The 16,966-nt window shown below is 44.8% G+C and overlaps 1 protein-coding gene across 6 annotated transcripts in view; it reads left to right on the forward strand.

The window, feature by feature from the left end:
• The window catches only part of TMEM132B (transmembrane protein 132B), a 507,637-nt gene that overhangs the window by 61,524 nt on the left and 429,147 nt on the right, over window positions 1–16,966 (forward strand). The window lies entirely within an intron of this gene.

Genomic DNA, 16,966 nt, shown 5'->3' on the forward strand with positions numbered 1-16,966 from the left:
GCCATAAGTAGAAAGCTGAAACTGGATCCTTTCCTTACTCCTTATACGAAAATTAATTCAAGATGGATTAGAGACTTAAATGTTAGACCTAATACCATAAAAACCCTAGAAAAAAACCTAGGTAATACCATTCAGGACATAGGCATGGGCAAGGACTTAGTGTCTAAAACACCAAAAGCAATGGCAACAGAAGCCAAAATTGACAAATGAGATCTAATTAAACCAAAGAGCTTCTGCACAGCAAAAGAAACTACCATCAGAGTGAAAAGGCAACCTACAGAATGGGAGAAAATTTTTGCAATCTACTCATCTGACAGAGGGCTAATATCCAGAACCTACAAAGAACTCAAACAAATTTACAAGAAAAAAACAAACAACCCCATCAAAAAGTGGGCAAAGGATATGAACAGACATTTCTCAAAAGAAGACATGCATACAGCCAACAGACACATGAAAAAATGCTCGTCATCACTGGCCATCAGAGAAATGCAAATCAAAACCACAATGAGATGCCATCTCACACCAGTTAGAATGGCAATCATTAAAAAGTCAGGAAACAACAGGTGCTGGAGAGGATGCGGAGAAATAGGAACACTTTTACACTGTTGGTGGGATTGTAAACTAGTTAAACCATTGTGGAAAACAGTATGGCGATTCCTCAAGGATCTAGAACTAGAAATACCATATGACCCAGCCATCCCATTACTGGGTATATACCCAAAGGAATATAAATCATGCTGCTATAAAGACACATGCACACGTATGTTTATTGTGGCACTATTCACAATAGCAAAGACTTGGAATCAACCCAAATGTCCATCAATGACAGACTGGATTAAGAAAATGTGGCACATATACACCATGGAATACTATGCAGCCATTAAAAAGGATGAGTTCGTGTCCTTTGTGGGGACATGGATGCAGCTGGAAACCATCATTCTCAGCAAATTATCGCAAGAACAGAAATCCAAACACCACATGTTCTCACTTATAGGTGGGAACTGAACAATGAGATCACTTGGACATGGGAAGGGGAACATTACACACTGGGGCCTATTATGGGGAGGGGGGATGGGGAGGGATGGCATTGGGAGTTATACCTGACGTAAATGACGAGTTGGTGGGTGCTGACGAGTTGATGGGTGCAGCACACCAACATGGCACAGGTATACATATGTAACAAACCTGCACGTTGTGCACATGTACCCTAGAACTTAAAGTATATATATATATAAATAAAACCCAAGGTTAAGCTCACACAACACACAACCATTTTAAAGTGTACAAGTCCGTGGCATTTGGTACATTTACAGTGTTGCACAAATACCACCTCTGTTTGGTTCCAGAACATTTTCATCCTCCCAAAAGGAAGTCCCGTACCCACTAGCAGTCACTCCCTGTCGCCCCCAACCCCTGGCAAGTCTGCTTCTACTTTCCATTCTATGGATGCGCTGGTTCTGGCCATTTAATACAAATGCAGTCATACAATATGCACCCTTTTGGGTCTGGCTTCTTTCACTTGCACAGTGGTTTTAAGGTTCATCCACACTGTAGCCTGTGTCAGTGCTTTGCTCCTTTTTCTGGTTGAATCATTTTCCATTGTCTATCGGATGTGCCACCTTTTATTTATCTGTTCATCTGTTAATGGATGTTTGGGTTGCTTCCACCTTGTGGGTATTGTGAATAGCACTGCTGAGAACATTTGTGCACAAGTATTTGTTTGAGCATCTGTTTTCATTCTTTCTGGTATACCTGGGTAGTTTTTAAAAGCTCCATATATGGTTCTAATGGGAAGCCAACTGGAAAGCTATCAAAATTTTGAGCCCAGAGTTCTGAGCCTGTAAAAGATTCTTTTATTTTTAGTCAAATGGCTTCTAACTGATCACTCTTTGGCTTCTGGTTCAGCGATGCCTTCTCCAGCCCAGACATTCTCTATAAATTACTGTGTGTTTTTTCTGCCTAGCACTTATCACTCTCTGAATGAATCTCCCTTGTTGCCTGGATAGAGGGTTTACTTGTACATGATCTAGCTTCCCTTGCTCTAGGTAGAGTGTGATCTCCTTAAGTATAGATCATGACTACCTTGCTCATTCATCCGCCTGTATTCCTAGAATCAGGGGAGGTTCCTTGTGGCCAGTGCCAGGTTAGAATCTACTTTACAAAAATGGCAGATGCTAGGTTGCCACCAAATCTGTCTTTAGGATAACTCATTCATTTATCAATCTATCCAAATGGATGGATTTAGTCATTCAAATATTGATTGATGCTTTTTGTGTGCCAGTGTACATAGAGAACGATAGTACCCCTTCATCAGTGAGCTCTCAGTCTACTGGGGGGATAGACAGATAAATAATTCCAGTACAGTGCAAGGAGTCTTCTGTGGAGGTCTGAATTGGGAGCAGAAGCCATTAGGGTTAGCTTCAGGAGGAGGTGTTAGTTAGGACTCCTTCAGTTGCAAATGACAAAAACCCAAGTCAGACTGGCATAACTGAAAGAAAACATCTTTTGATTTATGCATCTGGAAAGGCCTCCTAGGCTTCTGATATGGCTGATCCAGGGCCTTAATTGCCATCATCAAGACCTAGCCTCCCTCTGTCTCTCAGCACTAGTTTCTTCTCTAGTGGATCCATTCTCAGGCAGCTTCTTCTAAAACATGGCTATTGGGTAGACCTCGTATTCCACCAGCTGAGCAGCCCAGCAGGAAGAGAACACCTCTTTCCGATGGTTCTCACAAAAATCCCAGTTCTGACTTTCATTGGCTAGCATTAGGTCATGTGACAATCCTCGGACCAATCACTGTGACTCGGGCCAAGCCTAGGTCATGTGCCTTCTCCTGGAGGAGGGTGGGGAGGGATCCCTCTGGCTGGACCACTTTATATAGAGTGGACAGGAGGCCTCCAAAGGAGAAAGGCAGGGCATGGTTTCCAGGGGAAGGGGGAATGGCTGCTGTCAGGCCCAATCAACACTTACCCACTCTAGCAGTCAGGCTGGTGCCAAAAAGAAGATGAGCTGGATATTTCCTAGTTGCCCTCTCCCAGATTCATTCTCCACCCTTCCTTGAGCTTTTCTGTTCCCTGGAAGCTGACCCACAAGGGCTGCAACATCTGGACGTCCCTGCCCTTCAACTTCCAGATGGATTTGGACAATGAGAGACCGGGCTGGAAATGAGAGGGTTGGAAGAGAGACTGGGGGCACTGCTTCCCTGCTCCTCTGTGCTTGGTCACCACATTTCTGCCTGGGGCTTCGCCTCCCTCTGAGACTTCTTTTCTAATGACGAAGCCTCTTCTCCCAGCTGCAGCCCTCACTGGTTCCATAACACCACTCTCTCCTTGTCCCTTGAGGCTCAAGAAGTAACAGCTTCCCTGTATGGCTGGCCTCTTGGTGCCACACCTACCCTGACACTCCCTTGATGCTTCTCCACTTCTGTAAATAGACCATTGAAATCTCTTCCTTCGAACCATCATGGGGGGCAAATTCTTTTTCTTGCCAGGATTTCTATAGATATGAAGGAGACATTTGCGACTGCATTAATTTCCTGGGTCTGCTGCAACATAGTGGCTTCAGATGACACAAATTTATTATCTGAAACTTCTGGAGGTCAGAACCGGAAATGGGTGTCACCCAGCTAAAATCAAGGTGTCAGCAGGCTGCATTCCTTCTGGAGGTTCTATGGAAGAATCTCTTTCTTTGCTTTTACTACCTTCTAGTGGGTACCTGCATTGGCTTGGTTTGCGGCCTCTTCCTCCATCTTCAAAGCCAGCAGCATAGTATGTTCTCTTTGGCTCTGACCTCTGCTTCCACCCTTCCATTTTCTCTGACTCCGACTCTCCTGCCTCTTTTCTTTTCTTTTTTTTTCTCTTTTTTTTTTGAGATGGAGTCTTGCTCTCTTGCCCAGGCTGGAGTGCAGTGGCACAATCTCGGCTCACTACAACCTCCGCTCACTGGGCTCAAGTGATTCTCCTGCGTCAGCCTCCCGAGTAGCTGCGATTACAGGCATGTACCACCATGCCCAGCTAATTTTTGTATTTTTAGTAGAGATGGGGTTTCACAGTGTTGCCCAGGCTGGTCTTGATCTCCTGACCTCAGGTGATCCACCCGCCTTGGCCTCCCAAAGTGCTGGGATTACAGGCGTGAGCCACTGCGCTGACCCTCTTTTCTTATAAAGACCCTTACACTGGGTCCACCTGGATAACAGAAGGTAATCGCCCCAGCTCAAGAGCCTCAACCTGATCACAGTCTCTGTTGCCAGGAGGGCAGTGTTCCAGGGATTAGGACATGCACATCTTTGGGCACCATTATTCTGCTTACCACAGCCAACTTTATCTGCCCCTTCTTAAGAATCTCTCTGCTCTTTGACCTCTGAACTTGGGCATTCCTGGAAGCCTTGATTCCATCTGCTTCCTGTATTAATTTGGGCTACCATAACAAAATTACCACACAGAGTGGTTTAAACAACAGAAGTTTCTTTTCTCACCATGCTGGAGGCTGGAAGTTCAAGAACAGGGTATTAGCAAGGTCAGTTTTTGGTGAGGGCTCCCTTCCTGGCTTGCAGACAGCAGCCTCCCCTCTGGGTCCTAAATGGCAGGTAGAGGGTGGGTGGGGAGGCTTGAAGCAGGGGAGAAGCTCTCTCATGTCTCCTCTTAAAAGAACAACAGTCCAGGCTGGGCGCGGTGGCTCAAGCCTGTAATCCCAGCACTTTGGGAGGCCGAGACGGGTGGATCACGAGGTCAGGAGATCGAGACCATCCTGGCTAACACAGTGAAACCCCGTCTCTACTAAAAATACAAAAAATTAGCCGGGCGCGGTGCGGGAGAATGGCGTGAACCCAGAAGGCGGAGCTTGCAGTGAGCCGAGATCGCGCCACTGCACTCCAGCCTGGGCGACAGAGCGAGACTCCGTCTCAAAAAAAAAAAAAAAAAAAAAAAGAACACCAGTCCTGTTGGATCAGGGTCCCACCCTTATGACCTCATGTAACCTTAATTACCTCCATTAAGGCCCAACCTTTAAATATAGTCACCTTAGGCATTGGGGCTTTCACATGTGGCTTGGGGAGGTGAACACAAAACTTCATTTTGTAACATCTTCCTTCCCCTAAGCTTTATTCTCCAACCCTCAGCCTTGGAGGCCTTCTTTGTGTCTTTGTTGAGAAAATCAGAGCTGAGATGTCTTTCAGCCTTGCATTGCCCTTGGAATTATTCCATTATCATGGCCTGATTCTCTCTGCTCTGTGAGTGTGGGCAAATTGACAGGATGTTAAAGGATGTTCAAGAAAAGGTCACTGATAACAGGCCTTTGATTAGTTCCTGAGAAAAGGAGTCAGTGATTCCTTTTCTGAGCTGGAATGGCGGGGAGTGCAGCCGTGGGGACTCGGAGATCCTTCTTCCTGCCAGAGACTCCACAGATGTCTGGACCCAGGGGCTCGGGTGGGTCCACCCTGGCGGCAAGCTGGCCGGAGGCATCATGCAGCTCCTTCATCATCCTCATGCCTCCTGCGTGGCTGGGCAGGATGCAGTGGCCACTGGCTGCGATCTTGGCGCTTCACAAGCTGGAGCAGTCAGGCGCTGAGCCACTCGGCCGCACAGATGCCTTCCCTGTATGCACTGGCTTGTAATTAAAACTCAACTTGCCAGTCTGATTGGATTAAGCAGTTAAATTCATCTGGAAGAGTTTTTCATCTGCATTGTGTAATTAGCAACATATGATGCTTGTATTAGCTCAATTAAAAGTTATGGTGATTAATATGGGTATCAAAGCAGAACCATAAATCAACAGATTCAGGGCACTTGGAGTTCATGGGCTGGGAGGCAGAGAGCCAGCTGCAGGCCATACCTCAGTGGCTGGTAGGCAGGAGGGTGGGGAAGAGAGGCCAGGCTGGGGGCCAGGTACATGGCTGGGTAACTCACTCTCCTCTCTGAGCCTCAGTTTTCCATCTTATATACTGGGGTACCAGTACTTTTAGGTCATTCTGAGTTTCAGGGCCTGGGATGGGGTATGTGTAGAAAGTGTTCTCTTTTCTCTATATACTCCTTCCCTTAATTCTTTGTTTGTTTTGAGACAGGGTCTTGCTCTGCCGCCCAGACTGGAGTGCAGTGGCACCATCTCAGCTCATTGCAGTCTTGACCTTTCAGGCTCAAGTGATCCTCCCGCCTCAGCCTCCCGAGTAGCTGGGACTACAGGCAGGCACCACCATGCTTGGCTAATTAAAACAATGTTTTTTTATGTAGAGATGGGGTCTCACCATGTTGACCAGGCTGGTCTCAAACTCCTGGCCTCAAGTGATCTTCCCTCCTTGGCCTCCCAAAGTGCTGGAATTACAGGTGTGAGCCAACACGCCTGGCCTTCCTTCCTTTAATTCTAAATGCACTGACAGGCATTATGTATCAAAATTAAAATGTCCATGACTTGAACCCAGCAATTGCACACTGAAATATTTATCACACAGATACATTTACATATGTGCAAAATGTCTTAGTAGTGACTAGAGCAATTGTTCGTAAGAGGAGAGATTTGAGGATAGCCTAAACCGATTAAGCAAATTATGACATGTCCATGCAAGGAAATATTTTGCAGCTGTTGAAAAATGAGGCAGGCCCATTTTAAGGGAGATGGAACTGTAAGATGTGCTTTTAATGCATACGGCGAGATGTAGGGAGTTAGTACTGCCAAGTGTGGACAAGAGAACAATACACATGTATATGTTTGCAAATATGTGGAGGATACCCTAAGGAGTCCTGCAAGATGGGGGGGAGTTGGTTACCCTCCTGGGAGGGTAATGGGTTGCCTGGGGGACAAGGGATAGGAGGCGATAATGTTGTACTGTGTGCTTTTGTACTCTTGGAATTTCATGCCATGTGCATTTTTTAACTTAAATTATTTAACAAAAATATTTTTAAAAAAGGCAAGCTCTCCATCCTCTTTTCCCCTTAAAATGAGAAAAAAGGGCCTATTCTAGTATTTTCCATAGATTTTATCTTTTTGTCCTTGTGACCGAGAGCTTCCAGAGCTATTTTTCTCTGCTGTGAAATTGTAATGTTTTGTATCTGGCTTCTAGATTTCCAGTGCAGAAATGAAATCTAAAAATCTCAAACGCCCACGACATGGCATTCTGGGGTAGGAGGGAAGCATCCCCCACCCTGGCTGTATTCTTCATTGTCGGTTGTGACTCGGATTTGGTTGTGGACCAAGATTATGAGTACAAGAAGGTCAGTGTGGGCTGTTCCCATCAGCTCCTTCGATTGGGCCGCCCAGGATCCCACCGTGAACTCGAGGCTGGTAAATTCTCTAATCTGCAAGAGAAAAGTACTTGGGATGGGTAGGAGACAGGGAAGGACATCTCTCTTGTTGAAGCTGTTTTTTTTTTTTTTAAATTGGAATTACCCAGCAATTCTACTCTTAGGTTTATGTTCAAAAGAACTGGAAACAGGTGCCCAAACAAAAACCTGCCCACGAATGGGAGGGAAATAGGGAGTGAGCACTTAATGGATACAGGGTCTCCTTTTGGGGTGATGAAAATGTTTTGAAACTAGATAAAGGTGGTGTTTGCACAACAATGTGAATATACTAAATGCCACTGACTTGTACCCTTTAAAATAGTTAATTTTATACCATGTGAATTTCACCTCAATTTTAAAAAATGAGAGCCATCTGTGGTGAGAGGTCCTGAGCCTCTAGATTAGTCATCCATTGCTTAAGATATATTGCTGGAGTGTTGCAATAAGTTGCACTTTTTTCCCTTTAAATGGATAGCCATGATGGCGAGGTTTCTGGTAGCATCTCAGGGCCACATGGCAGAGACGCAGAAATGCATTCCCAGGGTTTGGGTGAAGATTCTGAATGACACTTGACAGCTCGTGATGGTCTCCGCAGAATTCTGTTATCTTCCTTGAAGCCCGAGGAGAATATCTGGGGGACCTAGTGCATTCTGACTAGGAAGTCGTATCTCAATTAGATTTCTTCCTGTTAATCAGAAGGGTGCTTAACCATGTGGAAAATCAACTGAAGTGTGCCTGGAGTGGGCAGCTGTCTGTTCTCACCTGGCATCTTGGGGGACCTGTCCTTTCCCTAGGCACAACAGAGGTATGATGAGGCTCCCTGGATCCCCAGAGCTGGATTGGGAGGGGCCTCTTCACACCTCTGTTGTGTGTGGGGGAGTGACCTGGTCTTTCTCAAGACCTGGTCCTCCAACCCTCCCCGCCAGGCTCTGGGCTGCCCATCTCCTTCCATCAGGTCCACTTTGGTTTCAAGAAATTCCAAGAGCCCAAGCTGAGACTGGTCTGTGACAGAAGACATTAGGGACTTATGTCCTGATTTTCCCAGCCAGCCCTGGTTTACACCTGGCATACTCAACAGCAAAACCTTTCACTGTCACAGGTGCCTCAGTGGCACTGGATCCATTCAGTGGGCACCCTAGGATCTGTGTATCTGAAGGATCCACTGTTTCCCCCAGGGATCCCCTAGAGGGATCCTTTTATATCTCATCAATAGTGACAGCTAACATTTTTGGAAACCTGCTGTGTGTCAGTATTTGCCAAAAGTATTTATACACACGAGCTCATTTGATTCTCATGACAGCCCTATGAAGTAGGCATTCAACCTTTTCTGTCCCATCCCTTGATGTCCACAAGGTGACCTTTTAAAGTTCAGCTCTGTGGATTCTTCTAGAGTTTGTTTATGTAATATACAAGCAACTACTAATACATATTTTTATTTTCTCCACTTTTCTTACAGCAAGAGTAGCATATTGCCTGTATTATTTTGTAGCGCACTGAACACCACATCTTGGTCAATGGAGGTATTTCTCATCAAGGTTTGGGAAGGGGTCTCCTTCCTTCCTCAAGCCACCTCGTGTCTGGGCTGAGGTTGTTCTTGCCCCAAACCACATCTGTGAGAACCAGGGGTGACCCAGCCTCACCGTCTGGAGACACGTAACGAAGTCTACGGGATTTTGTTTGGCTGCAAACCTTTAACAAGCTTTCAAGATAATGCTGTTTCTTGGAGGCTCAGCCGCTGCTTAAACAAGTGCAGATTAAATGCTTGTGTATTCTGTATTGATTTGATCTGGGCATCCTGCCAGTCTCGGAGAAAGTGAAGATGGCAATTCAGGCCCTTGTCTGTCGGCATTTCCAAGAGGTCTGGAATGAGAAGCTGACCAGGCTTGGGTTTTCTAACAGTGGGAGGCAGGCACTACGGAGCTCCTGGTGTTGACATTCTGTGGTCAGGCAGCCATCAGCAGGTCCTGGGGCCACGGTAGCCTCCTAGGTGATCTCCCTGCCTCCACCCTCGTACTGCTGTGTCTGTTTCCCAGATGGTAGCCAGAGTGTACCTCTTAAGCTGCTAAATCAGTTCACGTCCCTCCTCTGCTCCAACCCTCCCACGGCTCCCAGCTCACTCAGAGTAAAACCCACAGCCCTGAGCTTGGCCCACAAGGGCCTCTCCTGCCTTACTCGCTCTTTGTCAGCCACTGGCCTCCTGTTGTCCCGAAGAGGCCCAGCACCCATCTGCCCCAGGGCCTTTGCACGTGCAATTCTGTTTGGAACGCTCTTGCCCAGTGTGTGCGTGGCTCACACCCTCAGTTCGTCCTGACTTTAGCCACATGTCGTCATTTTAGAGGGGCTGTCCCTGAGCACCCCGCCTACAATAGTGCTCAGCTCATTTCCTGCTTCATTTGTTTTCGTAGCCTTTCTCTCCAGCTGATGTGACATATCATTATCTGTTCATCTGTGTTTTACGCTAGGATGTCAGCTTTATGAGAGCAGTGACCTCATCTGTCTAGTTCATAGATATATACCCAGGACCTAGAATGGTGCCTGGCAGATAGTAGGTGCTCAGTAAATGCTAATGGAATAATGTTCTGTGAGCACTTACTTAGTTCTCTACTCAGTGCATGAGGATTCAGAGTGGATAACACTTGCCCCTTGTCTTCAAAAGGTTCCTGTCTAGTTGGAGAAATGAGTGGTTATTTTCTCCACTGGGTTCTGTGGGCACAGTGCCTAGGGCTCATGACTATATCCAGGCCCCCAAAAAATGTTTGAGAACTGAAAAAGTTATTGGTTCTAAGATCTGAAAAGAAAATGGTAATATCCAAACAAGTGTTCAACCACAGTTTTTCCCAACTTATAATTTTATGTAATACAGATTGTAGGAACATTTCAATATGTTTAGTACAGTAGAAGCCTGTAAAAGAAAGAATCCTTGAGAGCTAGGAAGGTCTTAAAATGGCCTTGGAGATAACTGGCCTGCCTAAAACAAAGTGATTAAACAGAGGGTGCAATTCACCCCTGTAGGAACAGGAGAAATTCAGATAAGGGACATTCATGTGGAATTCAGAGAAGGCTTCCTGGAGGACGTGTAACTTGCGTGGGACCTTGAAGGTCTGGTAGAACGTGGACAACTTGTGGGAAGGGAGATTGGAAGGAGGAGTAGCTTTCCTGTATTTGTGGGCTGGAGCCCAACTAGCATGGTTGGGGCAATCTAGTGAGGCTGGTAAGATGACGCCCCCTCATGGAGGGGTCATGGAGCCCCAGGACTGCAGTTCAGACATAGAGGGCTGCTGCAGTCTCCCAGGGTGATGAAACTGGCTTGGTGTAGACTCTTGTAAAATCTTCCCTTTGAGACTTTGCATAAGAAAAATGGGATTGCTGTCAAGGCCCAGCGTATTTCAGGAAGAAGGTGAGAAAACAGCCCTTTATTAGAAAGGGGGGAAAGGGAGCAGTGGGTGTTTGTGACTCCCAGGGGACAATATGTTTCTTTGCCTTATTTGCTATATAGTTTTAAGCTATGTGTTTGTTATTTATATTTTTATCCCTGTTTTCTTCCCTCAAGGACTCAAGGCAGCAAACAAAGAAATCAGTATAATAAGATTAAAATGATTAGGACAAAAGGAAAATAAGGGAGAATTGCATAGTCACTATAATGCTGGGGTGGATCAGCACCAGAAACGTATGCCAGGAGATTGTAAATTTGGCCTTGGGTATCCTGGCAGCCAAGGTGACTAAAGAAACAACTGCACAAACCAGGCTTTCCATAAATATAGGGACTCCATACAGCAATATGGGGGATTCTCACTATCTGAACATTTGTTCTTGGAACTGCTTCAGGTATTTGTTTACCTGATAATTAAATGTCAAAACACGAAAATACTTGCCAATGAACTGACTATTTCTATTCTAAATTTGCTTCCCACTCAACATCCGTCTAGACCAAGGGTTCTTAGCCTTGGCGTTATTGACATTTTGGGCTGGATAGTTTTTGGTTGTGGGGCTGTCCTGGGAATTGTAGGATGTTCAGCACCATCCCTGGGCCCTCCATCTGCTAGATGCCAGTAGTATCACCCACCCTGCAGTGTGACAACCAAAAAGGTCTCTAGACATTGACAGATGTCCCCTGGGGGCAAGACTGCCCCCATTGGAGAACTCAGTGGTCTAGGGTAAAATACTGTGTCTGTTCTCACTCATGCCATTTTTTCACTATTCTTCCTTTGAAGGATCAGGCAGGAACTGTGGATTCAATACATTACATAATGAGCTGTAAATTCAGTGCAGATCATAAAGTGAAATTGCAAATCTTGCAAGAAATGTAGGATTTCAGGAAGTCGATGAAAGTGATGTTGGCAGATTGCCAGAATCACAGCAAAACCACTGACCAGTGAGGAACTCTCTCAGCTAGGGCACTTAGTGCTGGAAGAAAAGGAAATCGACGAACTAATGGATGCTTCAAAATAAAGTGATCTGAATATCAAAAGAGTAAGAGATGACCTTGAGGAAGTTGATGATGCCTTGAAATATTTTAGCAAAAATGCACTTTTTATGATCATGTTACAGAAGTTAAATGAGAAGGGAAGGAGATTGCATCCTGCTTTTAACAATTTTGTTGGACGAATTAAATGATTACCTTCAACAGTGTTTTCTTGCTTTAGTCTAAGGATTGACCTGTAGTTGCAACTATAGGTTGCAACAATATTTTGGGAAACAAAACAACAGACTTATTTGTAAAATTTTTACTTGATTTTTCAAGAAAAATTTCTAGTCATGCCTTAACTTTTTTGTGGTAAAATACACATAACATAAAATCCATCTTATGAAACATTTGAAAGTATATAATTCATTGGCATTTAGAATATTTAAAATATTGTGCAACCATTTTACCACTAATTCCAGAACATTTTCATCACCCCAAAATAAAATCACACCGTTTAACAGTTACTCTCTATCCCACTACCCCCAGCCCTTGCCAGCCATTAATCTACTTTCTGTACCTGCAAATTTGCCTATTCTGAACATTTACTAGAAATTGTGCAATATGTGGTCTTTTGTGTCTGGCATCTTTCACTTGGTATAATTTTTTTTTTTTTGAGCCAGAGTCTTACTCTGTTGCCCAGGGTGGCGTGGTCTTGGTTCACTGCAATCTCTACCTCCCGGGTTCAAGTGATTCTCCCGCCTCAGCCTCCCGAATAGCTGGAATTACAGGTGCCTGCCACCACACCCGGCTAATTTTTGTATTTTTCGTAGAAAAGGGCTTTCGCCATGTTGGCCAGGCTGGCCTGGAACTCCTGACCTCAGGTGATTCGCCTGCCTCGGCCTCCCAAAGTGCTGGGATTACAGGCGTGAGCTGCCACACCTGGCCTGATGTTTTAAGGTTCAACCTCATTGGAGTATGTGTCAGCACTTCATTCCCTTTTATGGCTGAATAATATTTCATTGTATGGATATACCACAGTTTTTAATCCATTCATTTGTTGATAGACATTTGGGTTCATGGACATTTGGGTTGTTTTTGCTCTTTGGCTATTGTGAATACGGCTGCCAGTAACGTCCCTGTATGAGTCTTTGTACTCCTGTTTCCATTTCTCTTCGGTGTATACCTAGAAGTGGAATTGCCGGGCCATAGGGTCATTCTAGGTTAAAGTCATGTCTTTTTCAATCGTGAAAATTCAGTCTTTGTTTTAAGTGAGTCCACTTTAAGTGGACTTCCCAGGGTGCCGACTATTTTCTGATATTAAGGCCTTCCAGGAGACAGCTCTCCTTGACCAGTGTGCAGTGCTGAAGCACTCATCCCATTGTCTTTAGGTGGGCGACTGTCTTGTATGAGGCAGGACTTCTTGTGCTTCCTGAGGGACTGGAGCTGCCCAGGCAGACCCTTCCCTGCCTGTCTTCGGGCAGCACTTCTGAGGGCAACTGCTCCAATGGACAGTGGACTTAGATGTGTTTTAAGAGGAAGGGCAGAAAAAAACCCCAGCTGAATATCTGATGCAGTTTCTTTTAGAAAGCCTTTTTCCTCTCCCTTCCCTGGCCTTTTCTGGCCACTTAAAAAAATAATTGTTTTCTTGAATCAAAGGCAGATACATGGTAAAAATATGCCACCAGTATAAAAGGGATATCTGTTGAAAAGTAGGTTTTCTGTTCCATCCCTGACCCCAAGACTGCAATACCTAAACATGCACACACACACACACACACTTTTTTTTGCATTCTTTCTTTCCTAACAGAGATCTTCTAAAGAATCTCCTAAAGGGGATTGCTGTATCCTGGGAGATGTAGACCTTCCTCATCCTTTCTGGTGGAGGTGTGGGATACCATGTGCAGTGGTTCAGGTGGAATATGGAGTGGAGGGAGGAGGGCACAGACCTGCACACATGTGCACATTCACATACCCACAGTGTGGTGAGGTCCAGTTCCCAAATCAATCAGCTGAGGATGAACAAAGCCTGGTCAAAAGTGAGGTGGCTGCCCAGGGCAGGGGCAGATGCAGTGATTCTTGGTGTAACTTCCCTGGGCTCCCAGAGTATATAGCAGGGTGAGAGGTTACTGGCCACGTAAGCAGGACCAGCCGCACCATTTGTGAGGCCCAGTGAGAAATGAAAATGCAGGTTAGAAAACTGTCAAGAATTTCTAGAGGGCAATAGCAGAGCATTAAATCAAGGATAAGGGCTTTCTGAGATCAGGTCCCTGTGTGACAGCAGAGGCCGCTCACACACGAAGCTGGCCTTGCACATAGGCAAGTTTTGCTAGAGGTGGGAAGTTCATTTCTGGCTGTGCTATGCCCCCTTTTTTAAAATATTTTTTTTAAATTAAATTTAATTTTTTGTACTTTAAGTTCTAGGGTACATATGCACAACATGCAGGTTTGTTACATATGTATACGTGTGCCATGTTGGTGTGCTGCACCCATTAAATTGTCATTTACATTAGGTATATCTCCTAATGCTATCCCTCCCGCCTCCCTCTACCTCACAACAGGCCCTGGTGTGTGATGTTTCCCACCCTGTGTCCAAGTGTTCTCATTGTTCAATTCCCACCTATGAGTGAGAACATGCAGTGTTTGGTTTTCTGTCCTTGTGATAGTTTGCTCAGAATGATGGTTTCCAGCTTCATCCATGTCCCTACAAAGGACATGAACTCATCCTTTTTTTATGGCTGCATAGTATTCCATGGTGTATATGTGCCACATTTTCTTAATCCAGTCTGTCATTGATGGACTTTTGAGTTGGTTCCAAGTCTTTGCTATTGTGAATAGTGCCACAATAAACATACGTGTGCATGTGTCTTTATAGCAGCATGATTTATAATCCTTTGGGTATTTACCCAGTAATGAGATGGCTGGGTCAAATGGTATTTCTAGGTCTAGATCCTTGAGGAATCTCCACACTGTCTTCCACAATAGTTGAACTAGTTTACAGTCTCACCAACAGTGGAAAAGTGTTCCTATTTCTCCACATCCTCTCCAGCACCTGTTGTTTCCTGACTTTTTAATGATTGCCATTCTAACTGGTGTGAGATGGTATCTCATTGTGGTTTTGATTTGCATTTCTCTGATGGCCAGTGATGATGGGCATTTTTTCATATGTCTGTTGGCTATATAAATGTCTTCTTTTGAGAAGCGTCTGTTCATATCCTTTGCCCACTTTTTGATGGGGTTGTTTTATTTTTTCTTGTAAATTTGTTTAAGTTCTTTGTAGATTCTGGATATTAGCTCTTTGTCAGATGGGTAGATTGTAAAAATTTTCTCCCATTCTGTAGGTTGTCTTTTCACTCTGATGGTAGTTTCTTTTGCTGTGCAGAAGCTCTTTAGTTTAATTAGATCCCATTTGTCAATTTTGGCTTTTGTTGCCTTTGCTTTTGGTGTTTTAATCATGAAGTCCTTGCCCATGCCTATGTCTTGAATGATATTGCCTAGGTTTTCTTCTAGGGTTTTTGTGGTTTTAGGTCTAACATTTAAGTCTTTAATTCATCTTGAATTAATTTTTGTATGAGGTGTAAGGAAGGGATCCAGTTTCCGCTTTTTACATATGGCTAGCCAGTTTTCCCAAGCTCTATGCCTTTTTTATATTTTGAATTTCCATCATGTTTCTGGAAGAACTTACTCCATTGCAGTGGGCTGACTGCTCTAACAAACAACCCCCACATCTCAGTGGTTTAGTCCAATAGAAGTTTGTTTCTTTTCCATGGAACAGTTCAGTCAGAGTGTGAGGCAAGCCTTCCACATGGTGACTCGGGATTCTTCCATGTTGTGGCTCACTTACCCGTCGCAGGGCTTGCAATTCTGTGCTGGGTCTCTGCATGGAGGAAAACAAATTTGCACATTCCCACATATGGGCCAGGTCTGGAAGTAGTGTACCTCCTTCTTACTTGCAATCCATTAATTCAGGCTCAGTCACATGACCACTCCTAGCTGCAAGGGTGACTGGGAAATGTAGTCCACCTGTGGGCCGAGGACAAACAGTATGGTCAAATCACCATCCTAGGGGAGTAAGCAGACAAGATCTAGGTTTTCTAGCACAATAATTCTGCTCTTAGCTTCCTATCAATCTACAAATTCCATTTTACCCTCTGATGGACATTTGCACTATTTCTAGTCTTTGCCTTATGCAAAGGAAAAAGAATACCGATAGTGTCCTTATGTGTACCTCTCTTGTGGGCTAGTTTCAAATATACCTGTTTGGTTTTCATTTAAATGCAGCAGCACCATCAACTCCCCATCCATGTAGTAGCTTGCTCTCAGCTAAGGGTATGGAACTTGCATACGACAGAGTCACACAAGGTTGTGACAGACCAAATAAAGGGGCCTGAGTGGGAGTTAGTACCCCAGCTTCCAGCCCCACCTCCACCTCGGCCCTGCTACCTACCCTCTTCGTTAAGGGGTTGGGGCTGATGATAATATTAGTTTACATTTCTTGAGCACTGGCTGTGACACTTTTCTCCTTGCTAACATTTCTTGAGCAGTGTCCTAAGCTCTATACACACATTCCCACATTTAATCCTCACACGGCAATCCTTCTGAGGAGGGCACTATTGTCTGTCCTGTTTTGTAGACGAGGAAACTGAGGCACAAAAATGGTCAGCAAATGCCTAAGATTATGCGGTTCTCATGTATACTCCCTTCCAGACAGAGGAATTAGGAGAGTCCATTAAGAAGGCCTCATGGGCACAGTGGTAAGAGGCTAGCTTTAGAATCAGGGATTGGTATAGATTCAAATCTGGGTATTGCTGGTTCCCTTGGGAAAGTCCACTCTTCCTAGGTCCTCAGTTTTCTCATCTGTAAAGTGGGGGTAAAATCTATGCATCAGGGTTTATTGGATTGGTCATTCCTTCATGTATTCATTCAGCCAGTGCTACGCCGGCACTGGGGGGAGAATCAATCTGACCAGGTCCTAGATGTCACATTCTACAGGGAGAGTTCTCTAGGATGAGAGAACTCTCTCATTAGAGAGAGTTAGAGGTGATGCATGCTTAACGCCTAGCTGTGCCTAGTGCTTTCTAGGCCCTTGGGGACTGGTTATTATAATAGTGGATGGTTACATGTGTTGTAAACTGTTAAGTGCTGTAACGGTGTTAGGTAGCAATAATATTGAAAATTCTATTTTCACTTAAGGGTGTCCCCGATATGTGAGGCAGTGATGAAAAGTGCCAGGAATGAATGACTTCCAGGAGACCAGCTCCTTGGGGTGGGATGACTCCACTGTGACTTTCTG

The sequence above is a fragment of the Macaca mulatta genome, chromosome 11 (genome assembly GCF_049350105.2).
Source record: "Macaca mulatta isolate MMU2019108-1 chromosome 11, T2T-MMU8v2.0, whole genome shotgun sequence".
NCBI lineage: Eukaryota > Metazoa > Chordata > Mammalia > Primates > Cercopithecidae > Macaca > Macaca mulatta.